This window comes from Ursus americanus, chromosome 35 (genome assembly GCF_024610735.1).
Source record: "Ursus americanus isolate L20-20 chromosome 35, mUrsAme1.1.p, whole genome shotgun sequence".
Lineage (NCBI taxonomy): Eukaryota > Metazoa > Chordata > Mammalia > Carnivora > Ursidae > Ursus > Ursus americanus.
The window spans coordinates 25018728-25038213 of NC_142161.1; the positions used below are offsets into that span (position 1 = coordinate 25018728).

The 19486-nt window shown below is 37.4% G+C and overlaps 1 long non-coding RNA gene across 1 annotated transcript in view; it reads left to right on the top strand.

Annotated features, from left to right (window-relative positions):
• Window positions 1–352: 352 nt before the first annotated feature.
• The window catches only part of LOC148107133 (uncharacterized), a 34071-nt gene continuing 14937 nt past the window's right edge, over window positions 353–19486 (top strand). Inside the window, exons 1-3 of the long non-coding RNA XR_015723042.1 lie at window positions 353–709; window positions 3823–4010; window positions 14621–14817. This is a non-coding gene — a long non-coding RNA (uncharacterized LOC148107133). The remainder of the gene's footprint in view (window positions 710–3822; window positions 4011–14620; window positions 14818–19486) is intronic.

Sequence of the window (19486 nt, forward strand, 5' to 3'; positions counted from 1 at the left end):
GAAGAAGCAGCGGAGGAGCCTGATGTGGGGCTTGATCCCAGAACGCCAGGATCACGCCCTGAGCCAAAGGCAGACGCTTAACGTCTGAGCCACCCAGGCGCCCCCTATCTTTATACTTTTAATCAATAATTAGGATTAATATTTTGTCATATTTATTATCCTTGTTACAGATTTTTAAGAAGAAAATCCAGTAGGTTTGGGTCAAAATAAAAAAATAACCTGCCTATTAGGATGAGACAGCTGAATTTTAGCAATACAGTGTGTAAAAAAAGTCTTAGGACTTTTAGTTGGCAGAAACCTCAAAATTACTCAATAATGATATGTGGTTACTAAAAAGAATAAACATTTACATTATATTTTGAGAATAACAGAGGACATAGTCTTATTATATTTTGTCATATAATAACCTGATTGTTAGAGTGACAACAATAAGATAAGTAAAACAAAATTAAAGAATGTTGATAGATTTAGGAACTTTTACAAATGTGTATGAATATGTTCCTTAAGATTGGGGAATTTTATCTCTCAAAAATAGGCTTGGGGGAAAACTAACTTTTTTTTTTTTTTTTTTACAAACATTTGAGAATGCTCACTGGAGGGACATGAGACTTGTCCTGTTTGGCCCCAAATTATTGAGCCACCATCATGAAGAGGAAGAGACTGAGTGGCAGATTTTTTTTTCACTACATGAAAAAACCTTCTAATACTGGTAGGTTTTCAAATAAGGAAAGGACTAGCTTAAAAAGTAGTGAATGTTATACTGCTGTGAAAATATATTAATAGTTCGTGATTTTCAAGTTTAGAAGATATTACAGAGCCAAGGAGGCAAATTAGTTGGACAAGGGACCTCCATCCCTAACTCAATAAAAACAATTCCACATTTATGTATTTTATGTATCTAGCCTTTGTAAGATTAAAAGGGAAAAAAAATCTATAGTTTAAAATTTTGCAACTACTGAATTATATAACCATCTGGCAGTAATGCTATAAAGAAAATTTAAGCACTTAAGGGAGTATTTGAATTATGCGGCCCTTAAACACCTTCAAACGCCGTTTTAATAACAATCATAATGAAATTATAATGTTGCCTACAAATAAAGTATCTGAGAAGTTTACAGACTCTTTCGTCCTCACCACAGCACTGAAAGAAAGCATTGTTTTTAAACATGAGAGTGTAGAAGATCAGAAAAACTTAGCAGAGAGAGCAAGCGACTATGGAGTGTGGAAAAAGCTGGGTTTATAAACGTGGTTACATTTTCACCATTCCACAATATTATATAATCATCAAATTCAGAATTATCTTAGAGATCATATCCTAAACTATTCTAGCTCTAATATTTTAAGACTCACACATAGCATTTTCATTTAGTAATTGGCTACTCTATATTTTAATATCTTCAAGTTCACCCACATGTTCTTGAATTATCTAACTCCGTTTGGAGTAGCTCTAGCCATTAAAAAGGGCCTTCGTATGTGGTCTGGAATCTGCCTTTCCATATGACCCAATCCAGAACATATGTGCTCTTTCATATTCATCTACTATGGTCTCTTTCTCTTTTTTTTTTTAATGATTTTTTATTATATTATGTTAGTCACCATACAGTACATCCCCGGTTTCCGATGTAAGGCTCGATGATTCATTAGTTGTGTATAACACCCAGTGCACCATGCAATACGTGCCCTCCTTACTACCCATCACCGGTCTATCCCATTCCCCCACCTCCCTCCCCTCTGAGGTCCTCAGTTTGTTTCTCATAGTCCATAGTCTCTCATGTTTCATTCCCCCTTCTGATTACCCCCCCTTTCTTTATCCCTTTCTTCCCCTACTGATCATCCTAGTTCTTATGTTCCATAGATGAGAGAAATCATATGATAGTTGTCTTTCTCTGCTTGACTTATTTCACTTAGCATTATCTCCTCCGGTGCCGTCCATGTTGTAGCAAATGTTGAGAACTCGTTCTTTCTGATAGCTGAGTAATATTCCATTGTATATATGGACCACAACTTCTTAATCCATGGTCTCTTTCTTAAAGGTGTTTGTATTTAAATTGCGGAATTACAATGTGGAGACAAAACATTGCAATATAGAAAGGGTTTCTACAATGGGATTATACTTCCAAAAAATCTCCTTTTCCATAGTAAATTATATTTAAAACAAAAGGGCTAACATAAACTTTTGTTATCATTTGGTCTGTTTTGGTAAACATCTTTGTAATATAAAAGACTGACAAGTATGGTCATAGGTAAACAGAATTTAAGCTCAGTCAGTAACTAAATAATAACTACAGAATAGAAGTCTCCCAAAACTAGTCTAGACAGAATTTTTACCATCTCCAGGGGAGTTAATTAGCGAAGGTAATAGGAATATCACACATAAGTCTGGAGCTTTTCTCTAAGAGAAGCGAACCATTAGCTCTGGGTAGAATCGCAGCTGTTAGAATTCATCAAATCAATCAGTAGGCAACAAACATGTCTCTAAAATGGACATAGAAAATCATAGCAGGACCTGACTACAGAAAGGCATATGTTAAAGCAAGAGAGGTTTGCAGCAGGCACTGGGACACTCATTCATGGAAATTTGTACTTTCAAGACAGTATATAGTTCCTGGAGTCAAGGCAAGATCTCACTCTATGGGTACCAGTCAGAAACAAAGCAGACATGGGCAGGTAAGAGGTAACTGATCAGTGGATTGTATTTCATCTCATCTCAATATATTGGTCAATTACTTAATCCTGGGTAGAAAGTTATAAAGAAATTGTAGAGTGACCAAGTTAAGAGACTAAATTCGAAACATACATAGATTCTATCATCTATCTATCTATCTATCTATCTATCTATGTATCCATCACCTATGTATCTATATATCTATGTATCTGTATCAAACTCATTTATCTACCTTATTAATCTTAAAGGGTGTTTTAATTGTTCTCCTTTATTTTATAGTAGTGAGTTGCTATCATTCAGGAGACAAATTTTAGTTTTTTGAGATAGAAACGTGTTTCCATGTCTGTGGTCTAAAATGGCAATTAATCAGTTACCTATGTATAAAAATGTTCACATTTATGAGTTGCCCTATGTACAAAAAGGTGTACTGTGATCTATACAGTACTGATACAGTACTAATTACTGAGCTATACTTCATGTCCAAATATGCCTAGAATTTTTTTGTACTATCCTTGGGGCATCAGTAAACCCAGAGATATGCTTTCCATTTTGCTATAGAATACCACTAAAGACAATAAGAGTTGAATACAAGTAAGGTAACATTTTAGGTCAAATTATTGTATTTATTTACTCAAAAGAACATAATGAATCTTTAGCAAACACAACTATGATTGCCAAAGCTGAGATCCAGTACACATATAGGACTTCAAAAGATCGAAAGGAGAACTGCTGTTTCATCACTGGTATTATGTGAGGCTGTTATAGGCAATAAAGAGGAACTAACTGTGGTTCTCCTCATTTCTTTTTCAGTTCTTCTAGTCTCTAATTTTATGAGTTCCTAGCAAACTATAGAGTCTTCTGAGAAAACACTGCTTCATTTTAATGGAAATATGGAAATGAAAAGAAAGCAAAGTTATAAACAATTTTATACATCACACACACAGAGAGAGGGAGAGAGACAGAGAGAAAGAGAGAGAGAAATATAAATATCTCATAATTTAGCATTACCCAGCAATCAATTTTAGACTGCTTTTTTTTTTTTTTGTCCTAAGATTTCAGGTCCAGATCCTCAGAGAAAATGTTTCTTCAACTTTTACATATATTATTTGCTTTAAACAATGATAAGACAACTTAATCATTGCATTTTTATATCTTAGGGAAAAAGTAAAGAATGGAGTATATTCAACCCTCTGTCCCATAATAAACACGCCAAGTAACAATAACACTGGAAGGAACTGCTGGGAGTGTTGGAGAGCTCAGATGAAGTTGATAAGGGCAGCCATGGAAAACACTGGAAAGCTGTCATTGTTCATTAATACATTCTGCAATGACGGCTTAAAAGCAAGTAAGTTTTTTCTCCTTAAATCACATTTCCATGTCATTCCTGATATATTATTTTAGCTATCCTCTGTCATTGTGCTTATTCTATGGTTGAATCATATTTGCTTTCATTTTATAGACATATGACAGCACTGGGGGAAAAACACTGAGAATTCTAACAGAGTACAAATAATGCAACAAGAAGAAAGAAATTAGTATTTCAACTCCATTTTGTCCTGACTCTCATATTTTGGAAATAGTTTCCTACTACTTGCAAGCAGTTATGCTGCAGGGCAGAATCAACTCATTTCCGAAATTCTATTTAGTTATTAGCCTTCCCTCTTAGTTTGGTAGGGTGATGCATGATGTTGGCATGGAGCTCTCTTTTTGAACTTAAATTTTCCAGAGGGGGGGAAAAAAACAACACGTAATCTGCTTTCCCATCCTCTGTGATTAATTTCTGGAATATGATATGTGAGTGAACCTAAGTGATACTGTGCCTACGAAGCAGTGGTAGACATCTGCTTCAAAAGAGTTAGTGACATTGTAACCAGCTCTCTGTAAGTGTCACCTGTTTGCAATGGTGCAGAGGGAAAATATGGGGAAGATGAAAAGGAAACGATTAATGCAGTTTGTGTTTCAGATTCCATGCCAATTTAGTAATGTGTATTAATGATGCACTTTGGCAATAAAGCTATGTAATAATCATTAAACAGAATTGCCGTTCCCCATTAACAGCAGACTGTGTTATAACACATTGGCTAATTCCTCGTTAAATTCAACATAAATTAAATAACAGATTTTATGTGTATAGCGAAAAAGAAAGACCCTTTAATTTTATTTTCCTAAGAAAATAAACATCCTTAGGGAAAAATTGGCCAAACCTTCATGTTATGATTAGAGAACAAAACACACAGTTTCTTTTTTTTTTGATGTTCAAAATTATCATTCAAAGATAGTTAAAGAAAATGAAGATTGTTTCACTCTGGTGTCTTTAAGAAAAATGTTTGTTAATTATAAGCTCCAAATTTGCAGCCTACAAATGTATTTGCTCTCCAAGAGACTGAATCTTAGAGATTGGCAGGCGTAGAGGTAGATGAGCAGTGGAGAAGAGGACACTGATACATTGCCTGCTCCTCCACCACGTTCCTCCCCACCATTGCCCGGGCATGGTTTAGACATGTTTTCTGTAGGTGGAGTTTGGTGACTTTGGTCTTGCCATGTAAAGTACGGAGGCACTCCTCTTCTGTCTCTGAAGGTTAAAAGACTTCTGGACTAGAAAATGGACACTCCCTTGCATCCCAGTAGAGGTTCAAATATTCTAAATTATACTTGATATTTAGAATTGTAATAACATGTAGAGGAAAACTCAAAAGGCCTATAAGAAGAAAATTACTGTAAAGAAGACATGACATTTTTAGCTAGACTTAGTACTAAGGTCAAGTTATTTGAAAGTAGTTTGGTTCTGGACAGAGTTTATATATATATATGTGTGTATATATATATATATATAATATACGTATATATTATATATAAAAATATAAATATATAAAAATATATATTATATATAAAAATATATATTTATTAATATATCCAAACAATATTTAAAAATATAAGGAAGAATATTAAATATCAAATATTTATATATATAATATATTTAAATATATAACTATTATATATATTAAAAACATTGCTTTTGTCTTGTCAAATTTTGGGTAGTTTTAACATTATTCCTTATATTTATGTATTTAATATTCTTCCTAATATTTTTACATATTGTTTGGATTTCTATATGGCTATATTTTTTAAGATTTATTTATTTTAGAGAAAGAGAGAAACAGGGGAAGAGGGGAAAAGAGGGAGGGAGGGAGAGAGAGAGACTCTTAAGCAGACTCCCCACTGAGTGCAGAGCCTTACCTGGGGCTTGACCTCAAGACCCTGAAATCATGACCTGAGCCGAAACAAAGAGTTGGATGCTGAGCCAACTGAGCCACCCAGGCACCCATCCATATAGCTATTTTTTAATGAGAAGAATATGTTAGGGAAAAGGAATATAGTTGAAATGATTACACGGATTTTAAAGAAAAATGAAAGGCAATAAATTTAATGGCGTGGAATATATTGAATATTTGCTACATGAAAAATTTAGTTAGAATGGATCAATCACATGATAGAGCCTTCTTAATACTTAATAGGGAATAATTGTAGTGATTATCAAATAATTAAGCAGATGAAGGGATTTTTTCCCTTGTGAACCAATCAGCTCAGTTTGTTTGAATGAATATAACATTTCATTTCTAAAGTGTGTCTAAGTAAGATTGAAACATAATATCAATGGTTATGTGAACCTATAATTAATGGCATATTTGTAATTTTGAATATTCTTAGCTCAAAATAATCTTAAGATGCCAACATGAAGTAAGGAAATGTTACAATACTTCGTAAATTACTAGTGGAATTGAACTACTTCTGCAATTTTGTAAATAACATAGTTTAGATAACCAAATGGTGAGGAACTTCTGAGAATTACTGATTTCTTTTCCCTTTAGCCCTTTACTAGGAAAGGAGAAAATCTTACTGACTGTTATAAAATTCTATGTTTTTCTAAATCTTCTAAAATCCATTTTTTGTCAGCCCTTCCACATTCATCTGCCTTGCTTTCCCCCAAATTTTCTCATAGCAAGCCAAGATGGATGTTCCTAAATTTATATAGAGTTATTAAATTAATACAGCTGAGGCATTAATAGTGCTAATATATTGGCCCTTTCTCCATTGTCCCCCTTCCAGACTTATTAAGGCACATTTTTAAGGAGATTTCCCGGTTTATGGTGGTCTAATCCACATTTACTAGAGCTTCCATTAGGGAATCATATTTCACTATAGATGTATTAAATCAGTATGTTATATACCTTAAACTTACATAATGTATGCCAAATATATCTCAATTTTTAAAAAGATCAAATTTTACTATATATAGAAAAACCCTAAAACCAAAACTACCAAAAAACTACTAGAATACAAAAGCAAGGTACCTATGCAACAGATTTCAACCATTCCTATGCAACAGATTTCACTAATAATTTCACTAATAATGAAGCAGCAGAAAGTGAAATTAAGAGAGCAATCCCATTTACAATTGCACCAAAAACAATAAAATATTTAGGGATAAACTTAACCAAAAAGGTGAAAGACCTGTGAGGTGTAAGACCCTAAAAAAATATAAAATATTGATGAAAGAATGAAGACAACACAAAGAAATGGAAAGAAGTTCTATGCCTGTGGATTGGAAGAAAAAATATTGTTAAAATGTCTCTACTGCCGAAAGCAATCTACACATTTAATGCAATCTCTATCAAGATACCAACAGCATTTTTCATAGAACTAGAACAAACAATCATAAATTTGTATGGAACTACAAAAGACCCTGAATCCAAAGCAATCTTGATAAAGAAAAACAAAACTGGAGGGATCACAATTCCAGATTTCAAGTTATATTACAAAACTGTAGTAATCAAAAAGGTCTGGTACAAAAATAGACATTTAGAACAATGGTACAGAATAGAAAACCCTGAAATAATCCCACAATTATATGGTCAATTAATCTTTAACAAAGAAGGAAAGATTATACAATGGGAAAAAGGCAGTCTCTTCAACAAATAGTGTTGGGAAATCTAAACAGCTACATGCAAAAGAATGAAACCCGACCACTTTATTACACCCTACGTAAAAATAAACTCAAAATGGATAAAAGACCTAAATGTGAGACCTGAAACCATAAAAACCTTAGAAGACAGCACAGAGAGCAATTTTTCTGACATCAGCCATAGCAACATTTTTCTAGATATGTCTCCTGAGGCAAGGAAATAAAACCAAAAATAAACTATTGGGACTACATCAAAATAAAAAGCTTCTGCACAGTGAAGGAAACGATCAACAAAACTCAAAGGCAACCTACTGAATGGGAGAAGTTATTTGCAAATGATATATCCAATAAAGGGTTAATATCCAAAATATATGTAGAACTTACACAAATCAACACCCAAAAAACAAATCAACCAATTAAAAAATGGGCAGAAGACATGGATAGAAATTTCTTCAAAGAAGACGCACAGATGGCCAACAGACATATGAAAAGATGCTCAAAATCATTCATCATCAGGGAAATGCAAATCAAAACTACAATGAGATACCACCTCACACCTGTCAGAATAACTAAAAACAACATGAGAAATACCAGGCGTTGGCAAGGATGTGGAGAAAAAGGAACCCTCGTGCACTGTTGGTGGGAACACAGACTGGTGCAGCCACTGTGGAAAACAGTATGGAGGAGCCTCAACAAGTCAAAATAGCACCATCCTGTGATCTAGTAATTACACTACAGGGTATTTACCCCCAAAATACAAAAACACCAACTCAAAGGGACACAGGCACCCTTATGGTTACTGCAGCATTATTTACAATAGCCAAATTATGGAAGCAGCCCAAGCATCCACTGATAGATGAATGGATAAAGAAGAGTTGACACACACACACACACACACACACACACACGCACACACTGGACTATTATTCAGCCTTAAAAAAAGAATGAAATCTTGCCATTTGCAACAACATGGATGGAGCTAGAGAGTATAATGCTAAACAAAATAAGTCAGTCAGAGAAAGACAAATACTACGTGATTTCACTCATATGTGGAATTTAAGAAACAAACCAACAAAGAAAAAAAGAGACACACCAAATAAATAGACCCTTACCTATAAAGAACAAACTGATGGTTACCAGAGGGGAGGCGGGAGGGGGGATATGTGAAATAGAAGATGGAGATTAAAGAGTACACCTGTTGTGATGAGCAGTGAGCAATGAGCAATGTATAGAATTTTTGAGTCATTATATTGTACACCTGAAACTAATATATACTGTGTGTTAACTATTCTGGAATTAAAATTGACAACATAATTAAAAAATAAAATTCAATTATAAATATGTGTAGTTGATATAGATTATACCTAAATTAAAATGGAAGGAAAAGAAATGAAGCCTTTTAATTCTAAAAATGCATATGTTGAGCTCACATATAAATTCAGTTTGATCATATAAAAATGACCAGAAATTGACCCAAAATTTTTGTTCATTCCTTATGTTTTTATATAATTAAAATAATTTTCTAAAAGTATCACCACTATAGAGACAAATAAAGCAGCAAATTAACTATTCTATCTAAAAATGGCCATAATCATTTTCTTCTAAACAATTTCCTTTAGTGATTGGACTCTTTTTTGACAATAATTTTGATTACTTTCCTCTCAGCTACAGTTCCCATGTTCATTCCAGAATACTTTATACCAGGACATTTTAAGTCCATAGAAAACCTCTAATTTTAGAATACCTATCTGATTTAGTCTAAATCCTTGAGGGACAATAGGTTACCTGTTCGAATTCAGTGCTTCTCACTGGTAATCCGAGGGTTACGACTAACCAGAAATTAGATGTATCACCTGGAAAAGTTATTAAAATTATCAGTACTTTGATCCACTTCCTTGTAAATGCTAATTCCTGTCAGGGGTGGGGATTCTTTCCATTTTTTAAAAGCTTTCCTGGGCTGATACTTAATGCATGGCCAGTCTTAGGAGCCACTGGTCGTTTTTGAACTTTAGGACTTCTTTAGAAGCAATGAGTAAGAACTAGAAAAATCTTGAGAAGTGGATTTGCATCAATTTATAGGAGCAATGATATGCATTTCTTCAAAGGATAGCCCCAACTGTGATTAACAATTTAGATAAGATAACCTTTCAAACCAAGTAAAGAGATCTAAGCTTCCTTAGCTACAGAAGGAAAAGGGGAAGATATAAACCTGGCTAAGAACCCTGGGCAAGTAAAAAATGAAGTGGAGAAAAGTAAGTGCTTCTTTAACTTATATCCTGATAGAAGGAAATAAAATATAACTACAGAATGTGATTATATTGACTATCACCATATAACTAGAGGCTATAACTATAAAAAATATGACTACCGAATATAATTGTAGAAATTTAAGGTGATGAAACAATTTTTTTCCCTGTGCCATTACTTCCTAAAAATAGATAGTATTCTGAAATAGATACATAATATATGTAAAACGTACTTAAGTCTTATTTTGGTATGAGTTATTTAGATAATCATGCAATGCTCTACTTCATTTAGCTTGAAATTAAGTACGGTTTCAATCTTAGGCTAAACATTAGGGAAATACTTTGTAGCCAAAACAGCTTTTGTCCATCCCTTCTCAATTTTCCCTTGAACCAAAATTTTATTTCATGGGTGGTATTAGGATTTTTGTATCCAAAATGCCTTCCTTCCCCATCACTGAAGCGTGATTAGAATTTAGTGACAGACTGGTATCTCTTTCCTCAATTTCCACACTACAATCAAGAAAGGACCAGGGTTTTCCATTTTGCTAATGTGTTGGACGAGATGTATTGAATATCTTCCTATTGTAAAACACCTAAAATACTGGATAAAAATCCTGGGAAACAAATCTTGTACATGTATAGCTGAACTTTCAGTAAAGAAAACCTCTATGGTTCAGACTGATGATGGGATGAAATATTAGAGTGGTAAATTTATAGGCCAGTGTTGCAGCTTTAGTGTCAGGGAACAAAGGAACTTTATTTAGTAGCCTGGTTCCAGTGTCCACATCAGAATAGATGAAGTAGGGATGATGGTAGTGGAAACGCAGCTGGGTCTGCCATGTAAAGCTGGGATCCACAAAGTGCTAAATCTTAAGTGAAATGATGGAATTGAAAAACAATCATCCCACTGGCACAATAAGATAATCTGAAAAATGTTAAAGTTATGACTGGGTCTCTGGGTGGAGAGTAAAAAATACCCCCCTTAGAATTTGAAATCATACATGGAGCAGATGTGATTGAGGCTCTCTATCTCACGCTCTGCAATTTCAGCTTCAGCCGCATTATTCAGTTTCAATGCATTTAGTAGGTTTCCCAACTCAAATTACTGCCCCCCACCCCAAGCTTTTCTCTGAAGCCCATAACACATGTTGGACCATCCTCAATCAATGGAAGATGGAGAGCCAGGAAAAACATTTCTCAACCCCTTCTCTTCCAAGGCAAGATTCTGGGGAACATCCCATATTGTTTCTTAAAAGACCCCCCAGGAAGATTGAGCCCCATTTGCCTGCATGGATGACTGTAGGTCACTAGCACACCCTTTACTCGTATTACATCCTTCTCTGCCTTCTTGTCTTTACTCCCTCAATCTGACTTCCTGGGATCACCTCCCAGCTATGACATCGATACACAAGTTATTGTATTAAGTAATGCTTTCAGAGAAATAAAAATTAAAACAGTGGATTTTTACCTCATGTAAATTTGGGGTTCAAATTTATGTAACCCATGTGAATTCTCAAGCTAAAAGTATCAATGTCAAATTATACGCAGATCAGTGAATCCCCTCCTTCACCTGACAGAAACAAATGTGAAACACTGGTGGTAAACGCTCTCAAACCAAGCCGCCCAGGGTCATTTCAGATAAAGCCCCTCAAAAATGAAATGTTTTGTATGAGATTTGGAAGGATGAAATGAAGCAGGAGCTATATTCCCTTTATTCTCAGAAATCAGGGAGGCACTGTTACCACTCAAGCATATTGTCATTTACGTGCTGTCTCGCCTGGTTGAAGTGGAACAATAGCTGGACCCACAGTAATGCCGCACCTGCCAGATGCCCCCTTGAAACTTCTCTGATTTGTGAATGAGATGTGTTTGAACTGGTATCAGTGCCTCCTGCAGTTCACCCCAACTTTGAGGCTGGAGACTTGGACGCAGTGAAAGACTAACTTGCCTCCAGTCTGTCCTGATGGATCCTGGTTTACTCCTGCAGGTACCAGGTTGTCCCTGCTCCCTCATTTCATACCCATCTTTTCTTCCTCACTGCGTGTCCTGATGACTTCGGGCTTAGCACAGGACACAGAAATAATAGCTCACAAAGATTGTTTAACCAACTCCCACAAATACATGAAGGCAAATCCTTTTGATAAATCCCTTATTATACCCAAATCTGGTGGTGCTTTTCAGATCAAACTCTGACTGGCACAGAGACTATAAAATAAGTAGCTTTAAATTGAATGAGGCAGGAAAGAAGAAATCAATTACTATAAGAGATAAGATGGCATAAAAAGGCAGATACTTTGAAAAGAGGCCAAATAGAAGTTATAAAAATGAAAAATAAATAAAGAGAAACCTCCAATATATGGGTTTAATAGTTAGATATAGACTTTAAATAGGATATAGGAAACTGTAACAAATAAATGGTAATTCAAATAAGATCAATATTTATTTTTCTCTCATAAATGCAAGCAGTTCAGGGCTCCTGTGGCTGGTAAGGCATTTCCACATTGTTAAACAAAACAGATTTCTTTGTGTAACATTCTCATCAAGCTTTTACATCTGTGCCCAGCAAGGCTGCTTCACATCCTGCCATCACATCTGTACCCCAGTGCACCTGAGTGGTAGAGAAAAACAGGGGAAGCCTGTTCCTTTCCTTTTAAGGTTGTGACTGAAAAGGTACGCACATCAATTTTATTTATTTCCCATTGATTTGGCCATAAATAGTTGCAATGGAGGCTGGGAAATGTCTTAAGGTAGGTGTTCAATTACTCATGTAAAAATTGCATTACTGCAAAGAGGAACGTGAATATTGTGTCTCTGACAAAATGGTTAAAAAGCAGATAAGACACTTCACAAGAGATCATTAGCAAACAGTGGAGAATTTTACAAAGACTAAAGCAAGTTAGAAAGACATGAAGAAAAGTAATAGATTAAAATAGAGTAGATGAAAGAGTGGAAAGGATAAAGATTATGATTTTTTTCGAAATTGTTAAGTCACAAGAATCTTCAGCTTTGAGAAGCACACTGAACCTGGAGCAAGATAAAATAAATAAAATTACACATACATATATTGTAGAAAAACCAAAACACACAAGACATAAAGAAGATATTTAGACTCAACATAAATAACTCATGAGGAAAACTACTAGGTTCTTCATAAAATCTACATTTCAATACATTGCTGTGCTTATGCAGAAATAAGTAAATCTCTAAGATTATGTAACCTATTAACATACAAAAAATGACCTGAATCGTGAGAAAGAATCAATAGTAAACTGCCTTCAAGACACAAAAGGGAAAGTTAGAGCCAGCCTGAGACAAAAGTTGATATCAATGTTGTGTTCTGGACTAAGCTTGAGGAGCTGAATCTGGGAACCTGGCATTATGTTAGTAAGCTGGGCCCAGGTCTCCAGAAGAAATCATTTCTAATAATTCCTGGAGAAAAAGTTGATCCTAGAATACCCAAAGACTGAGATTAAATAAATCAAGCCAAAGGGAGTGAAACAGCAGAAACAACAAACACCTAATTTAGATTCCTAAGGGTTTCAAATACTGGGATGATCACAAATGGAACATAAAATGATCAGGTATAAACTGTTTAAACGAACGGGTGAAATCACACAATCAGTAAACCACAAAATGATATTGAGAATGAGAAGATACAGAATCCTGCTCTGGTTGTGATGCATTAACGATTTTCCTAGCATTATATATATCTAGAGAACGTGCAAAATGCATAAGTCAAGTGCTTGCAGAAACAAGACAACAGGCAACATAAAATTGTAGTCCAAGGGAAGAAGAAACAAGGTGAACCCTATGACCTGCTTGGAAGCATTTTCTAAATTGTGGTGCAGGAGGATAGTCCCTAGCATGATCTCACGGAGTTGCAGAGACAGGGATCAGAGTAAAGCAATGCTGAGGCACCTGGAATGGGAATGTGTAAGACAGATAACCAAAGAGAAGGAAAGTATCTGAAGGAGGAGCTCCAGGGCCACATACAGGGTCCCCTTGAGTATGTTGCTAAATACTAACTTGCACTTCCATGGGCGGAACTCAATAAGCTGGGAGCTTTAAGGTGAACAATCCTAGAGCTTAAACAGGGTTAGAAGTTCTGACTGATAAAGATAAAATGTATTGACCCCAGGACCCTACAAAAATGCCAAGGAACTTAAGCTATGGCTTCTTCTCAGGCAGTTTTTTTCTTCAAGGGGCCGGATGAGAATTCCCATACTGATAAGGCTAATTGATCTGAATGTCGGGAAAAGGTAGAGCTCCTGTATAAGAGGAGGTCTGAGTCATCTGAAGTGAGGCCATCTGGACCAACAGAGATGCTATTTAAGACTTAAGGAAATGCAGGGGCACCTGCGTGGCTCAGCTGTTAAGCGTCTGCCTTTGGCTCAGGTCATGATCCCGGGGTCCTGGGATCGAGCCCTGCATCGGACCCCCTCCTTGGCAGGAAGTCTGCTTCTCCCTCTCCCACTCCCCCTGCTTGTGTTCCCTCTCTCACTGGCTCTCTCTCTCTCTGTCAAATAAATAAATAAAATCTTAAAAAAAAAAGGCAGAAGAAGACTTGAGGAAATGCAAATGGGAAGTTGAGGAGTATCTGTCAATTTAGGCTGCTATAATGAAATACCTTAGGCTGTGTGGCGTAAATAGCAGATGTTTATTTCTAACAGTTCTAGAGGCCAGGAGTTCAAGGTCAAGGTGCTGGCAGATTTGGTTCTTGGTGACAGTCCTCTTCCTGGTTTGCAGACAGCTGCCTTCTTGCTGTGTTCTCACATGATCAGGGAAGAAAGAGAACATGTGTGAATGAGAAAAAGAGAGAATGCTGTCAGGTTTGGCCAGCAAACCCGGAGACGGCGAATGAAAAGATTACTCCAGACACCTCAGTAGGAGAAAGGAGAGACCTGAGGACCAGACGCTCTAGCGGCAAAAGGCCTTGAACCAAGGTTTGTCTCCACTTTTATTGGGGTCTTCTCAATACACCAAGCGCAAGCGCAAAACAAGGAGGCAAGGAGTCCGTGAGGTACGTGACCACCACAGGTGCCTGTTTGTCTTCAGAACTGACACATTGACTCCCTAGATGAGAACCTTGAGCCGCAGTAAGAATCTGGCCGCTTCCAGCCAAGAAATGTCAAAGGAGGCCCAGCGTTCCAGGCACTCCTCCTTTGCTTTTCAATTAGTCCCATCCAGGGAGGCACATACAAGTCAGATGTCGTCTATCCAGGTGCTGTGAATCCCCACAAATGCCAGTGAGCTCTAGTCTCTTTTCCTTCTATTACAAGGACACTAACCCTGTCATGGGGCCCTACCCTCATTACCTCATCTATACCTAATTATCTTCCAAAGGCCCCACCTCCAAATGCCATCACATTGGGGTTAGGGCTTCAACATATGAATTTTGGGGAGACACAAACATTCAGTCCATAATGAGGAGGGTGATGTTGAGTATGAATTGTAGCCTCTGACTTTGTGGCAGCGTTGATGGCTGTGATACCTTTCTCTCATGAATTTGCAAACGAGAAAACATGAACTGGGGCACCTGGGTGGCCCAGTTGGTTAAGGGTCCGACGTGGTTTCAGCTCAGGCCATGATCTCAGGGTCCTGAGATCAAGCCCCCATGGGGCTCCAGCTCCATGTGGAGTCTGCTGGAGATTCTTTCCCTCTCTCTCCCCTCTGCACCCCCCAATGTACACGTGGTCTCTCTCTCAAATAAATAAATAAATGTTTAAAAAAACATAAACAAAAAAGCACACCAGAACCATGGAAAAGCTGCTGCTACTGACATGGTAGAGCGAGATTCTTGTCTCAGGGAGTCCAAGAATGACTCGCCAAGGGGAGCGAGTAAAGAGGTAAGAGTTTTATTAAGTGAGGATACAGAAAAATTTCTCAGAAGTAAGAGGGGTTGCCATTGAGGCCTTTTATGGTTGGTCTTTTATTGAAGGCAAACCAGGGAACTTAAATCCTTTTAACATCTCTATTGATAGCACCATTGAGTAAGGACTAGTAACCTTTAATGGCTTACTTCCTTTTTAGGGTCTGGTAATTCTTTGTTGGTCACAAGTAGCTGTTATAACAAGACACCACCTCTGACACCTAGGGCAGGGTAGTCTGGTTCGTTCCCTTATCTCTGGTTTCCTTACAGCTCTGCATTTTGTGATTTTTGTGAGCCTGATCCCATAGCCCCCTACCTATGTCTCCCTACCTAGCCCCGCCTGTGCCTTACTCACTTCCAACATACACGTGGTGGTAGATTACAGCAGAATAAGTTCTGAAAGTGGACATTCTGGGGCACCTGGGTGGTTCGGTCAGTTAAGCATCTGCCCTAGGCTCAGGTCATGATCCCAGGGTCCTGGAATCGAGCCCCTGCGTTAGGCTCCCTACTCAGTGGGGAGTCTGCTTCTCCCTCTCCCTCTGCCCCTAAGCCCCACGCATGCATGCAGGCTCACTTACTCTCTCAAATAAATAAATCTTAAAAAAAAAAAAAAGTGGACATTGTGCTTCACCACATCTACCAAAACATAATTACTCTGTGAACTGTTGCAGGGCTGCTGCCTGGTAGAGCTGCCTTGCTGGAAGGCTTTCCTCCTTCCCAGAAGCATACTGCATCCAACATATATGAAAAACCGGAGGATATAAAGTCCTGGCCCAGTCTTAACAACTCAGAAGAGCTCTAAAAGCCATCCAGAGCTCTCTGTGGGATTGACCGGAGCCTTTGCTGTGAACGAAGCAGAAGGGAACTTCTTTGTCTTTGACTCCTTTCTCTTCCCCTGCAGCTGGGAATTCTAAGAGCACCACCCAATCAACCCTCCTGTGCTAAATTTCACCTGCATGTAGTCTCCTTCCCAGGGAGCAAGACCTGCAACAACAAAACTTTATTATTTTTTTTATTTTTTTAAAGATTTTATTTATTTATTTGACAGAGAGAGAGAGAGAGACAGCCAGCAAGAGAGGGAACACAAGCAGGGGAAGTAGGAGAGGAAGAAGAAGGGTCCAGCAGGGATCCCGATGGGGGGCTCGATCCCACGACCTTGGGATCAGGCCCTGAGCGAAGGCAGAACGACTTACCACCCAGGTGGTAACGACTGAACCACCCACGTGCCCGGACATCAAAACTTTAAAATAGACACACAAAAGTGAGAAATCAACAAAGCAACAAATTCTTTCCTTGAAATGATTAACTAAAGTGATAGACCTCTAGCCAGACTGATCCACAAATACCCAAGCACAAATTTAAAATATTAGGAAATAATCAGGGAACATTACTATAGAGACTGAAAATATTGGAGGTATAACAACAGGGTATTATGAACAGTTGTATCCCAAAAAGATTTTAAATTTTGATAAGGACATACTTTTTGAAGAGCACAATTTACCAAAACAGACATTAGAAGAAAGAACCATGATGAACTTCACTAAAACATTTGAAAACAGAAAAAAAAAATACATTGACAAACATAACTTTAATAGAACCAGAATTTTAAAAATCTGTCCATAAAGAAAACAAGTGGCTCAATGTTTTTATGGTGAATTCTACCAAAATTTTAAGGAATAAATAATTTAAGTTGTCAACAAAATTCCAGAGGATAGAAAATGAAAGAATGCTTTCTGTAGGGGAGGAAAACTTTTCTCTTCTGCCCTTTAGAACCCCCAGCAGGCAAATGAGGCATATCTGGCACCCTGAGCTAAGGCGGAAGCAGGTGGAGGTCTGGGACCTCAAAGGGAAGGAAAACAACCCTCAGGAAGATGGGTGAAGAAATGGTGGAGGGAAGTCTTTCTGATGTTCAAAAAAAAAATTATCTTTGGTAATAGCTCTCTTCCTGGTACCGCCCTCCATCTAAATTCTTTTAGGCAATTAAAGGGGAGGTTAAAAGGCTCTTCTTGGAGACCGTTGGGCCTTGATTGTCTTCAGCTGGAAATAATCTGCACGTCAAAGTGGGACATCCTGGGGCAGCCTGCCCTGAACCCCATCATCACCAACTCCTACTGAGCACAGTGTAGCACTGACATAAATGTCAGGTGAGAGTACGAGAAAAGAAAATAACAAGCTGATTAGAAGGATAAATCCTCAATAAAATACAGGGAAATTTCATCAGCACAATTCAAAACAATGACAGGATAGTTAATATTACAAGTGCAATTACTGTAATTTATATTGTAAAACATATTAAAGAGAAATATCGCTTAGCAGCCCTATAAAAAGCAATTAATAAAATTTGGGACTTATATCTGAGGAAAACTGTTAGCCAAATTAGAGTAGACTTCCTTAACCTGACAAACAGTAACTAACAATATCCTACAGTAATAATGATTCCTAATGGTGAAGTGTTAGAAACATTTCTTTAATACTGTGAATATGACAAAAATGCAGTAGGTCTACTTCAAATCAATAAGGTAATAGGAGTCCTAATGACCGTAGAAATACAATAAAAAGGAATAAAAAACAAAAGGCTTGGTGAGGAAGAAAACATGAATCCCACATTATAAATTCTCTCTGTATATTTAATTAAATATAAATTATTTAATTACTTAGTCCTACTCTGTTACCCCTACCTCTACTGATCTGGAAGCTTGTGTGTGAGCGGCAGGGCCATGATTAGGGTGAGGCCGGTGAGGCACTCAACTTGACCTAAAATGCAAAGGGGCACCAAAAAAATTGGCAGTCGGATAAATAATATTTTTTTTAAGATTATTTATTTATTTATTTGACAGAGATAGAGACAGCCAGTGAGAGAGGGAACACAAGCAGGGGGAGTGGGAGAGGAAGAAGCAGGCTCATAGTGGAGGAGCCTGATGTGGGGCTCGATCCCAGAACGCCGGGATCACGACCTGAGCCGAAGGCAGCTTAACGACTGCGCTACCCAGGCGCCCCCAGATAAATAATATTTTAATGCAACATTTTACAAATAAAAATTAATGAAAAAAATCTGTGGTGAGCACATTATAAATAAAGACGGACAACTGTTTGTTTCAACACCCTGTGTTATACGGGAGGAACAGTTGTGTCTAATGAGCCCCTGGTTCCAACCAGAGCCGCAGCTCTGTCACATGACATGAGGTGGGCTAATGAGGGTTGACAACAGCACAGGACCACATTGGGCAATGTAGGGGTGTGTGTGTGTGTGTGTGTGTGTGTGTGTGTGTGTGTGTGTGTATTATTGTAGAGCCTTCATTTACTTCTTCTTACTGGTTTAAGAAGTGGAATCTGTTAATATTTTGGATAAGTCCATATCGGGGAGCACATCTTCCTTTTGCCTGTCAAGCACAGGCATGGCTCAGCCTGACACTGACGAAGTTATATTCTTCTTGTCCCTGGGTTTTCCCAGCCCTGGTCTACCTCCACAGTCTTTTCTTTAAACCACAATGACCTAAATTGATGAGACTTCCTTCCCTCCCAGCACTGTCCCTCTGCAGTAGCCGCTGCGGTCTCCTTTCCCCAACCTTTTAAGTACAGAAGGGCAGACTGTAGGGAATTATGAACTAGGCTAAGATGTTTTATAGTACTTCGGATTCCTATCACATTTCTTTATATCACTTTACTTCCTAATTATGCCCCTTTCCCACTCATGGATGCTCATTTTTTTCATGGTACTTTACCCTTTTAACATCTTTAAACAT